The 12,555-nt window shown below is 37.1% G+C and overlaps 1 protein-coding gene across 1 annotated transcript in view; it reads right to left on the bottom strand.

Moving 5' to 3' along the window:
• LOC132791606 (prolactin-releasing peptide receptor) overlaps positions 1-10,011 on the bottom strand; it is a 37,704-nt gene extending 27,693 nt beyond the window's left edge. Inside the window, exon 1 of the mRNA XM_060800607.1 lies at positions 9,135-10,011. The gene's annotated coding sequence lies outside the window, so the exon portion shown is untranslated. The remainder of the gene's footprint in view (positions 1-9,134) is intronic.
• Between the last annotated feature and the right edge of the window lie 2,544 nt (positions 10,012-12,555).

Genomic DNA, 12,555 nt, shown 5'->3' with positions numbered 1-12,555 from the left:
AACACTTAAAAACTGTTGCCGAGCACTTTATAAATTGTTGAAATGTCGAACATTATTCATCACACATACACACATATATGTAGATATAATCACATAAGTGTAATTTATATCTACTACATATACTATGCATATACACATTCAGTCAATCATTCATTCGCATCCACATGGCGCACTTATTTATTTGCTGATTTATGTGGCCAACAACTAATTAGAGAATTTATTTCCATTTAAGCGCACAATGCACTTGAAGCGGAGCCAAGTCGTTAAACATTTGAGTCATTCACTATTTGCATTTATTTTTCTGTTTTTATTATTATAGACACATAAATTTCATACTTATATGAGTCTGACTAAAACAATAATGGGAGTGAATTAAGTGAGCAACGAATCATCAATACACTTGAAATAGTTTATTTTTATTCAAGTGCAATTCAGTATCGATTACCAAAGAAACAAAAAAACTACAAATAAAGTTCTGATATTCATCAACATAAAATATATATTGAGTGCTCTGTGAAACTTTTTGTAGCCACAAAGTATCACTCCAAAGAATATATATATTTTTAAATATTATATTGCAGAATAATTAAACAGTAATTGAATTGTAAATGAAATGAATCGATTTAAGAACATTGACATATATCGTACACAATAAATCTAAGCTAGAAGCATTATTTATTGTATAATCTATTAAATACGAATGCAAAGTGGCACAAGAGTTGGAATACCCCTAGTTAAAATATCAGAGATATTACCGCTTTGACATGCTGGAGTCACTTTGATCCCGGGGGCTATCGCATTATGTGATAAATGTTGCGCCCACAGTGCGAGGGGGCTTTGGCTTGGGGCGCTATGAGCTAAGCCCATTACTGTCTATATATGTCGGGGAACGATAAGCGACAGCACATAAAGATAACACTCAAATCAAACTAAATGGCTAAAATTGGCAAACAACAACGACAGCGAGACAGCAATAGCAACAGGAAATCCAGGCGCTGATAAAACAAAAAATAGAAATACTCGTACTCGTACTCGTATAAAAATCGCAGTTAAACATTATTAACACAAACAGCAATCTGAGTGTGCGAGCACAGACAATCGGATGGACGGCCCTTATAGCCATTAATAAGATTGTTTTTGCATGAATTTACGGCCAAGGGCGGGCCATCGAGTGACCCTAGCCCCCTGCCACTTATCCCAAAAGGCCAAACAAACAGAGCCAGAGAAAATGCAGAAAAAATGTTGAAGCCAAAAGTAAATAAGAGCAGCTAAGGCCTATATGGTATGCCTCTTCGTTGCGCTATTTCATTGTGTTCCATATATTATTTTACGTGCTTTTTTTTGCCATTCTACATTTATATTTGATTCGAAAATTGAAATGTTTGCCAACTGCGGAAGAGCACTTCAAGTGCTCGAGTCGAAACGGCGAATTGTATACAAATTACACAGGCCACTTTGGACTAAAGTTCAACGAGGCATGCAGACAAGCGGCAGGCAACTTCGCAGCTATAGAGACAGACAGATACGATATGGGCAACCCAAACCCAAACCACCAAGTTCCCACCCAATCCATTCTTTTATGCTTTTCAAGTTGTTTTGCCTCAAATCTCTTTCAAATATAATTTGAATATGGCCAGCAATTACGGCCACTACACACGGCAAGTGCTCGGGCCAATTATAAGTCATCAAATTTGTTGACTTTGCAACGCAAGAGAGAGAGAGATATAGCGGGAGAGAGAGAGATAGAAAAAACACGGGCTTTTGGCAAAAAAAGAAATTTATGAAAAACAATTTTGATGCCATTTTTTATGAAAAATATTTATATGGAATTCGCGTTTCAGCAAAGTAAACACAAAAATTCGTAAGAGCTCGCTGAACAAGCAATTATGTATTGTTGATGTCATCAGCAAATAGGAAATGAGATACTCAGGTTGTTTATGTTCAGAGACCGAGTATAATGGAGAGCCAACGCAACGCATCAGTTTTAAGTGTTATTTGCTTGGAATTTTCGCTTTTTTATCTGCTCAAAGTTTAACATTGTATTTAATTTAAAAAGCAAACGAATTGTATTTATTTTAAGTTTATCATTTTATCTTAAAATACTGCGAGTGGTTTGAAAGTCACAGATGAAAGATAAGATACTTATTTTTCATTTTTGGCAATTTCTTTATTTAGTTTTTGCTGAAGTAAACACAATGTACAGAGAGAAAAAAGATTGGAAAGTAGACTGCAATTTTAATCATCAATTATTTAAGAATTTACCTTCTTAATTCTATTTTGACATCTTACCATCAGGATTCAAAATTTTATTTTTTATTTTCATTGCATTTTCTTGTTAAGCCAAACTTTTTCTGAATGTGATATTATAGAGAAAATATTCAAATGCAATTCTATGTATATTTTATAGACCAACTTAGTCTTCGAGTTGATCCATTAAGACAGTTTATTTTAGGCATCATGAGCCATAAAGTGGCATCAGTTTTTGCCAGTCGTAACTGCTGCCTGCAGGCGATGCGCTTCTTTGCACGACTAAGCAAAAAACAGTTTGGAAATTATTCTCATTCGCATTCACATTCACAATTTTGATGTGTCAGTTTGTGTCGAGAGTTGTGTGTGTGATGACCTCGTTGAGCAAGTAATAAGCAAAACGCAAGCCATTGCTAAAATAAAATGCCAAGGACACACGATGGCAGCTTTGAACTTTGAGTGTCATATGCCTGGCCAGAGGGGCAAGAGCTGCTGCTCCTCTCTTCCCCCACAGCATGGAAGTGGAGAGTGAGAGCAGTCATACATGCAGAAGAATGAGTAATTTACCAAATGGCAACCGGTCTGCTTAACGAGTAGACTTGACGGGTCTGCACATGTCTACAAACCCGAAAGCACACTCTTACACACTTGCGTTCCATATATCCGACTGTCTATCGCTACGTCTCTATCTGTTTGTCCGACTGACAGTCTTTTGCCAGCTGCGTGTGTCTTTTGGATTGTGTATGTGCGTGTGGGTGTGTTTTTGCCTCTACCATAATGTGTGGATAACAATTGAATTTTACAGTTGTTGAAAGTCTTTTGATTCATTTTCAATTGTACTTTATATTGGGTTGAGCAAGGCAGACGAACTGTCTGCCTTGAGAACTCAAGTTTAGATCAGTTAAGAGCTGCACAATTAAAGGTAGCTTAATAATAATTTAAGTTCTTTAATATGGAGTAGCATGCAGTAAAAAAATGCTAAGCTTCTTCTTTCTTTATTCTTATGTGTTACACTTAAATGGCAATTGACAAATAATGAAAGTAATGTGCGACTTTAATAATTAAAACTTCGTTCAAGTAAAGTCTCAAAGTATACACAAAGCGTTTCCTCAAAGTATACACAGAATCCTTAAACTATTCAATCATTAAATGATCACAATAAAATAAAGAATATATCAAATAATGCAAGTAAGCAGTAAGTAATTTTAATAATTGAAGTTTTATTTAAGCACTCTTTATTGCATAGCATTCTTTTAAGACTCTCTTTAAAGTGTACAGAGAATTCTTAAACTTCTTAGGCATAAAATTAATACTATAGAATTATGCAAATAATATGTAACTTCAACAACATAAACTTTACTTAAGTACTCAGTCTAGCAATGCATTTCTCTAAGACTTGTGACCAAAGTGCAAGTATTCACAGAATATACGTTGACCTTAAACCTCATAAAGTGATTACTATAAAATAAATCAAATGACAAATAAGGAAAATAATATGTGACTTTAATGATTGAAATTTTACTTAAGAGCTCTTGAATTTTCTAAGAGCTTCCACAAAGTAGGCCCAAAACCTCTTAATCATAAAATGATTATACTTGAAAGACAGCACATGTGAGATTTCAAGTCGAGACCACAGAACTTTTGGTAATCTGGCAATTCTATATGCTTAACCCAGTCAAAGCAAGTCTTTTATCTGTTTGAATTTTATGTCATTTCATTGTTTATATTGCTCACTTGTTTAGGCGTTTAACCTTTTTTGTAGCTGGCACCAATATGAGCAAGTCAAAGGACCTTCCTGCCTGCTGCCAGCCCAGGCATTCAGCCAGCGATTTTCCCTTGTCTTTTGACGCCATTTGTTTGCTCAACCTTTGTCAGTTTCTCTCAGTTGCTCATTGTTTTTGTTGGTCTTGCTCTTTTTTGCTATAGCCTTGCATAACAGCAACACATACGGTACAAGGCAATAGTCGAAGTGAGTGGGTAAAACCAATATTAATACAACTAAAACTTTCGCATACAAACACGTATCGCACTCGCTCCCTGAACTCGTTCTCTTCCTCTGTTGCCCTGCCCACGCAAATGAAAATCAATGAATTTTATTGCGAAAACCGTTCCAGTCGCTGTCGCATGTCGTTGCCTACTTTTTTGCGCCAACACGTCGACATGGCTTAAAGTAACTTTCACTTTCTACAGCAGAAGAGTGTGTGGGGGAGTACTGCACTCAGACAATGTGCGATTCAAGGGCCAGTGACCATTATTAATTGACCATTTGCTGCAGCCCGCAAAGCTGCCATGTCAACCATTGCAACTATTTTGCGGTTAAGCAGGAGACAATGGCAAACATAAATTTTCTACACACACTCGCACTCTCACACACACAAGCGAACATTCACGCAAGGGTTTATTGTACTCAGCGTTCAACCTTTTTCGCTGCCATTGAGCTTATCATTGTCTTCAGGCTGCTTATCAAAGGCAACGCACTGTGAAAATGTCTTCACTTGGCCGCAAAAGATAGTCAGGCTCACAATCATAATGAGTGCCCATTTGCCTGGGTTTAACGAAGGGGTTGAAGACAAGCCATGACTTTGGGTGTGGCCATTTTAAAGATGTATCTATCACAATGTCTTGCTTTCGGGTTTCCTTGAAACTCTGTGCTATGGCTGATAACAAACTCTAATTGTGGCGTAACCATGACAAGCTCTCGCATCTGATACTGATGAGCACTTTTATGCTTATTACCAAGAAGAGAAAAAGTAATTAATTTGCATTTGGCTAACCTTCAGCAAGGCATCTCGATTACCATTCGTCTTTGTGCATTGCCTGCAACTAGCTCATTTATCTATCTAGAGTGCAGGCTGCTCTTGCTGCATAAATATATTGAATGACTAACACTACTTGGCAGCTTTTCCGGTCTGCTCTCTATACAAATTAATGAGCATCTAACTTCTTTTGGCTTAAATACTGGCAAAAATATTGTAAATGGCGTTTTAATCAACGCGCCAAGCCAACAAGCAAAATTAATTAAATGTTCACTTGAAGCGCCCACCAACATCGACCATAGAAACATAGCAAAACCCAACAGCAACAGTAGAAGCAGCAGAAGCAGGTGCAGAAGTTGGGAAGCAACCACACGGCTCACCAGCCACTTTCCCAACTGAAAACCTCACTCTCTCGCCTTCTGTCTGCCTGCCCTGAACTTGCTTGGCTGTCGACAGTCCCTAAGCTCACAAGTTGACCTGCTGTCGTCGCTGCGCTCATCAATTTTTGCATTTTAATGATGTTTGAACCGCGCGTTTCAACCGCGTTCGCTCGCTTGCTGCTGCCAGCTCGATATCGACATCTCACAACGCACACGTTGATTATGATGGCCACGAACATGACCGAAATCCATCTAGTTTATCACAAGAAAGTCTTGGCCGAATTTAATACACCCTGAAGTCTAGTTTAGGAATTTGATTTAAACTTTTTGCGAAAGCATTCTGTCTACTTTTTGTTTGAAGACCTAATCGATTGTGCCAAAAAAAGTGAAGCATACTTTTGGGCTGCCAAAAGTCAGCTCCAAATAAGCTTAGAAGTGAATGTGTATTTTAATTACTCAAATAAATATTTTAGAATATTTAATATTTATGATAACGTTTGATACTTAAATGTGTTATGCTTAACTTAAAATTTAAATTATTTTTCCTTCTCAGTTAGAGCATTCAGTCTGTCGCCTGCGAAGTGCAAACAATGCGCTTTTGTGTCTAATTTGAGTCGTGGTACCAATCTTTTGACCACGTTGCTCCGTTGTGTGATTCTCGTTTAATTGAAATATAATTAATTTTCGTTATGCATTAAGGTCTTTCAGGCCAGGCAACACGATGATTCCCCCGTGCAATGTATGAATTATTGAATAAAGGCGAATGGGAAGCCACGAGGTAAAGGGCAAAGCACCGAAATATACAGAGTGCCTGCTGGATGGATAGTAAATTGAAAAGGCATAACCTATCCCAATGCTCATTCTGTATGAGTGCGGGTAACTATGAGCATGAGCTGCTGCCGATCCCTAGAGAAATTTTCAAATCCTCTGACCTCAGACCTGATTGTGCCAATGCGACTGTTTGACTCGCTGACTGACTCACTGGCTGGTTGTTAATGTTGTTGCGAGGCAAGTAGATTAGATTGCGCCAGATGTTGTTGACTGCGGGTTGCGTACCTAGCCTTGGGGCTATGCGCCTTGAAAACGGCAATCGTTTTATTGCCAGCACAGATTGGCCATAAAAATGTCACCTGTGACTTCAGACTGTCTGCGAGAAATCAAATGAATTCAAGTGGCGGGTTTGCTCATGTAACTCCACCAACAACCCATTTACACACACACGTCACACAATCACACACACAACATACACATTGAAATGCATAATTTATGCAAAACTTAGAAAGCAATAAAAAGACGCAATAAAAGAGACGAGTAAGTGGGGAAGACACAATGTTTAGCATATGAAATGTGAGTTACTCTTAAAAGCATGCTATGTAAATTCGTCGGTTGGATAGACCCTTTATCATTGTTTATTTTTACAGAGTATTGCAGCAGACGCAGCATGAAATGTTTTGCCTGTCAATGCAAACATCAACGCACTTAGCCACACCCACATCGCCCGCTTTAAGAGAACTTCTTTGATTTAAATGCAAATAGACATCAGCTGGGAACTGCGACTACTTCGCTGGACATCTCAACACATTCCTCAACTCTGCTTAGTTCTCAAAACAACATCAGTGTCAACGTCAGCTACAACGTCATAGTCGCCGTCAACGTTAACGGGAATGTCGACGCCCATCGCGCACATCTTTCATTTCTCATCTTTCATCTTCGTCTTGGCTTTCGTTTTACTCGTTTCGTGGTTTTCACAAAATTCGCTGCTATCAACGACCATTTGCCCATTTGGCCGTTTAGCATTTACCCCATTTTCTCATTGCGTGTTGATATGCAAATTGAAATGCGTTTTGGCTTTCTCTCGCTTTTTTTTCTTATTACCCTTTCCTTTTCCTATCGTGCTACGGCTTCAATTCATGGACAGCAGAATGGCCACAAATGTTTCGGTTATCGCTTTGCATTGGCTCAACTTCATTTCTATGCTTGTTACACATTCGATTGAGGCTCTTGGCAAATGCTTAAATGCCATGAATTTCGGATTTGGGTTTATTGAAATGTCTAGTTGGAAAATCCAAGACAAGCGTCGAGATTTATCTACAAGTTTTCTGTGTTAAGCCTTAAGGAAACCTCCATACAAATTGACAAGACTAGCATGGAAAATAAGCCATTAAATTTCAACAATTGCTTTTAATTTGCAAGGAATATTTAATTTGCAAGGAATATTTTTTTTATATTAAATTCAATCTATTTTCTGCTTAAAATTTAAATTTTCTAGTATTTCTATATGTTTTTGTTTTAATATTAAAATTATTTAATTATTGTTAACAATATGTTTTGTATTATATGGATTATTATTTCATTTCAAATTTTGTGCACTTCATTTTCTCATACTCTAGCCTACTTTATTGCATTCAGCTCTTAAACTAATTCTAATTTCTAATAGGGTTTCTCAAATTGGAATTCTATTAAGTCTTTGAATCCTTAATTCAATATTTATTAAATTACTTTATCAAGACAAAAAAAATTGTGTGTAGTTTTAGATTGAATTACTTGAATTACTTAGCTTAAATACATTAGGCATTTAATCAGCTTTAAATACAATTGAAATAAGTAATCTTGTAATATATATTCTAAAGCGCATTTTTAATCTTTCATTTTTCATCTCATCTCGTTGATTACGTTTTATACTATATGCTGCTAAAAACAACAAATTTTAAATAAAATTTGTCGCATCTTGAGAACGAATAATCTAATTCTGCAACTATCTTGAATCATACTGTTATCACAACAACTTAATAATGCAGTTTAACACCCAGACAATAATTCAACTGTCATTGTATAATATAATATGCATTAATTATATTACGTATACGCATCAAGTCACATGGCTATTGCTTGACCCAAGACAATAAGCCGTAGAATTAAGCACATGCGAATCCACGGAGACACACCCACACAGACAAATATAAATGCAGAATGTCATAACGATGACCAGCTGAGCATCGAGTTCCAGCCCGTATTCATTAAGCTGCAAATCGAGGCAGAGCAATCAAAGTCTTTGTCTCAATCTGTGTCAATGTGTGTTCGTGTGTTGATAAATTATCAAATCTACAATTGACGAGAAGCAGCCCTGTCAGTTGAGTCCAATTAAAATCAATAGTTAGCCTAACAATCATTGTCATCAATCTAAAGATGACATTGCCATTGTCGCATAGACATCGTCAAGGTGTCGAATGGCTCTCGCTTTCGCTCTATATAAATATTTGTATTAATCGCCATCGAGTGTGCCCATTAAAATTAGCATTTGCAGTTTTAATTAAGAAAGGGCAAACAACAGTTGGGCGTGGAAGTCGTGAAGGTCCAGCTTGCGGGTCATAAAAACCAACAGAGAGCATAAAAATTTTCTCATTTCTTTCGCATTTATTTTGTTTGTTCGGCCGAAATGCATTCGACTTTTTATACTTGTAACATGGGACTGTGGAACTGTGTTTTTCTTATTCATCGCCCGTTTCGTTTTCTTCATCTTCATCTTTGCTTTTATTTTGTATTTTTTTTTTGTATTTGGCATTCTTGGTTTCTTTCTAACTTATTTGTTATGTATTCGTTGAGTACAAATAAAACTTTTTGTTCTTGTTTATGGGGTTAACTCAAAAAAGTTGTCTGAAAATTCAATTCACTCTGGGATCTGGAATCTGGGATCAGGCATCCCAAATATGTCGAACTTATTAGCAAGTGGGGAGTTTCGAGGATTACCCACCTGCTGACAATTGATTTAATTTCCCAGTCTGCGTTCAAGTTGCCTGTTTATCTTGCACTTGAAGTTGAAGTCTCCGTGTCAGGCCGTTAAACAAAAGCGAAAGCCAGAATTTTATGACAACGGCAACGGAACTCACAACAGTATAGAACGGAACACGAGACACAAACCGCAAACGCAAACGCAGCCGCAACTGTGGACCGTAACGTTAAGTTACGGATGCTACTTGAGCACGCTTCGCTACTTAGGATTTGTCTTTACCGGTTCCGCAGACACAGAAACGAGAGAAACACAACAAACACGCACGCTAAAAATCACGCGCGTTTTACACTTTTTGACTAGACAAGACAATGATTATACGCTACGTATACGGCGCGTATACGCAACGCAACGCGTCAAATATTCTGTTTATTTAGATATTGTGAAGATGTTTATATTTCATTTAGATTTATTTCACATTTGCCGCTTCGCGTCTAGCGCCAACGAGGAAACACAAGCAACTGACGACAGCCTCGCACTCGGCCCTCGTTGCCTTCGTTCGCATTCGCATTCACGATTCCCGATTTCTGTTTTGTCATACGCCGTGTGTGACGCTGCGCCGTCGACGTCGACGTCGTCGCCAGCAGCGACGCCAACGCTTGGCGATGCTCGTGTTAGCTTTGAAGTTAACCAACAGGTTAGCCGCTGATAAGCGCCCGAGTCCAAGTCAATCGTCAAATGTTGTCGGTACACAGGCGAGAGTCCATTGCAATTTCCCAACCCCTTAGACGACCGAACGAAGTCTTTTAAGGTTTCCCCACGCAGCTGCAGCAAAGCGAAAACATCGCACAATTGAGTGGAGTGAAATTCCGTTTTGAGTGGCAATTTTGAGTGAGTTTTGTGTTTGACTGAATGTTTTTGCTTGACAGGCACTGTGGCTGTGGTTTTTGTTGTGGTTCTTGTGAAACCACAACCAGAGCTATGAATAATTCATTGGTTCTTGATCGCTTACAATTGAAAAATGTATAAAGAATATTATAAATTAAAATTTAAAAACTTTATTAGTTTTTGCTAAAATATAAATATTCCAAATTTATTTTCATTATTTATTAAGTTGGTTTAAAGCATTCTACATTACAATATAAGACAATATAAATGAAAACATATAATTAAAAAACAAATAAAAGAGAATTTATACTTACAGAAACAAACAAATAATATTGATGTCTTAAATTGAAATAAGTAATAAGTAATTATATTTACACATCAAAAAATTAATTGTGCAATTAAATTAAAAACTAAAACTATAAATTTTAAATTTTATTGAGAAATTATTTCTGGTGGAAAATTTAATGCATTAAATTTCTACTTATTTAAATTATTCTTTGTAATAAATAAAATAAAATAATTGACATAATTTGTTTGAGGCATATTAAAGCTAAGCTCTTATTTTATAGTTAATTTTAATATGACTCAAATTATGGCAATCATTTTTCTTTCATTTATCCCTAATAATAACTTGAAACAAAGAAGTTATCTTGACTACAGCTCAACTATATTATGCCTACGCTAAAATCATCTTAAATCTTTGTTTATTATATTTGTCAGTGTCAATCAAAACATTCTTTAAATTTTGCAATAATAAAGTGGCTCCATTGACTAAACGGTTTGCTGCGTTTAAATCGAATTTCTTGGAATCCTTACAGCATTCCTTGGCCAAGCCGTTGTTGAGACCCAAGTGACTTGTCTAACCAGTCGGCTGCCCAGCATTTTGCTTGATTGTATTGGCACTGGGATGAGCCGAGCCGAGTATTCAATCTAAGCTATTAGCCTGCTTACTTATTCATCTGGCACTTAACACATGCCGCAAGCGTCTTGCCGTCAGTTGTGCGCGTACTTACTTACTTAATTTTTGTTATCTGCTTTTCCGCGTTCCACAGCAAATCACAAGATGTCAGGGGCATTGTCAAGAGGCCCACGGCTACGACTCTGTCAACTGATGCAGCTGCGATTTATTTATTAAGGCGCGTCGACATGCCATCATCTTACTCCGCCTACTCCTCCTCTTACTCCCACTCCTTCATCAGTTTACAGCACTTGAGCTCGTTTTCAACTTACACGGAGTAAGAGTCGAAGTCGAGTCGAGCGAGGACTGACTTTCGTGTAGGTTCGCTCTGTTAAGTGCGCACGTATCCTCACTTCCTTGGCATTATGCTTCATACTTTTTAAGCACATGACATGACACATTTTATGCGCTGCAAAGTGAAGTGAATAGTGGCCGTTCGTTTACTTCATCCCGCTTCGCCTCCTCTGTCAGCACCCCTTTGCAATACCCATATGACCGTAAACAAAGGCCATTTTCTTACCTGTGCCTGCGCCTGTGCTTGAGCCCGAGCCTGAGCCTCTTGCCAATTTCCCTTCTTTTACGCTCGCATTCTCGCACTCATCCTTAAAGTATGAAACAAATTCTGTAAAATTTTTCAAGCCTCGCTTCGCTTGTATACATTTTTATTTACTTTGCAGGCATAACTTGGAGTTTGCCAATGTGCGGGTGTGTGTGTGTAAAGAGATGTGTGTGTGACATATGAGCAGCCATCCAACCAGTCTGCTGACACTGTTGACATTGTAAAGTAAATTCGCGTTGCGTTGTGTTGCGTTGCGCATACGCCGCATGTGCCGCCTGCCTGGCAGGCAACTGCTTCTCTGCTTTCGACATCAACTTAGCCAAAGTCATTGCGGCTTTTTTTGTGCCTAAACTCGAGCTAAAACCAGGCAGGCTAATTCGCATGTGTTGCTGTTTATATTCGACTATTTACACATCATTTAAAGCTGTCTAACTTGAGTTTAACTTTTGACATTAAGACCGCACAACTCAAATGAGCAAAAAGGGAATCAAATGAATGTGCATACAAGCTAAAACCTTCCGCTACTAATTTGTTTATTTTATTAATTGATGACAAAAATCAAAATATTGTTGCATTTTAATTTATTGAGAATATTATACATAACTGTTTTACATTCACAGAATAACAGCTGCAGAATTATATTCATGCAAACATATTTCTATATATAATCAAATGAAAATTTAATGTATATCCTAATTAATATTATTGAATTTCTGTTGGTTGCATTCTTTAATATCTAACGAAGAATAGTGACAATTATATTTTTGCTGACGATTCGGTGAAATGATTTCTATTCTGAATGCTCAATTATTTTTTCCTTCAATATTATGCACCACAAAATGTAAATAAATTTCTGAATGCTCAATTATTTTTAATAGACAAAAAAATTTATATAAACGTGATGCTCATTATTTAACAGTGCGCATTTGATATTGAGATAATTAAAATCTAATTAATTACATACGAGTGTGTTTGCCACGCAATAGTTTTATTTTTTTGTCAACACAGCAAATCAATTATTAACTAAATAATAGCTTATG

This window comes from Drosophila nasuta, chromosome 3 (genome assembly GCF_023558535.2).
Source record: "Drosophila nasuta strain 15112-1781.00 chromosome 3, ASM2355853v1, whole genome shotgun sequence".
NCBI lineage: Eukaryota > Metazoa > Arthropoda > Insecta > Diptera > Drosophilidae > Drosophila > Drosophila nasuta.
The sequence above is the reverse complement of the archived record's forward strand: the minus strand, read 5'-3'. Positions and strand labels throughout refer to the sequence as shown.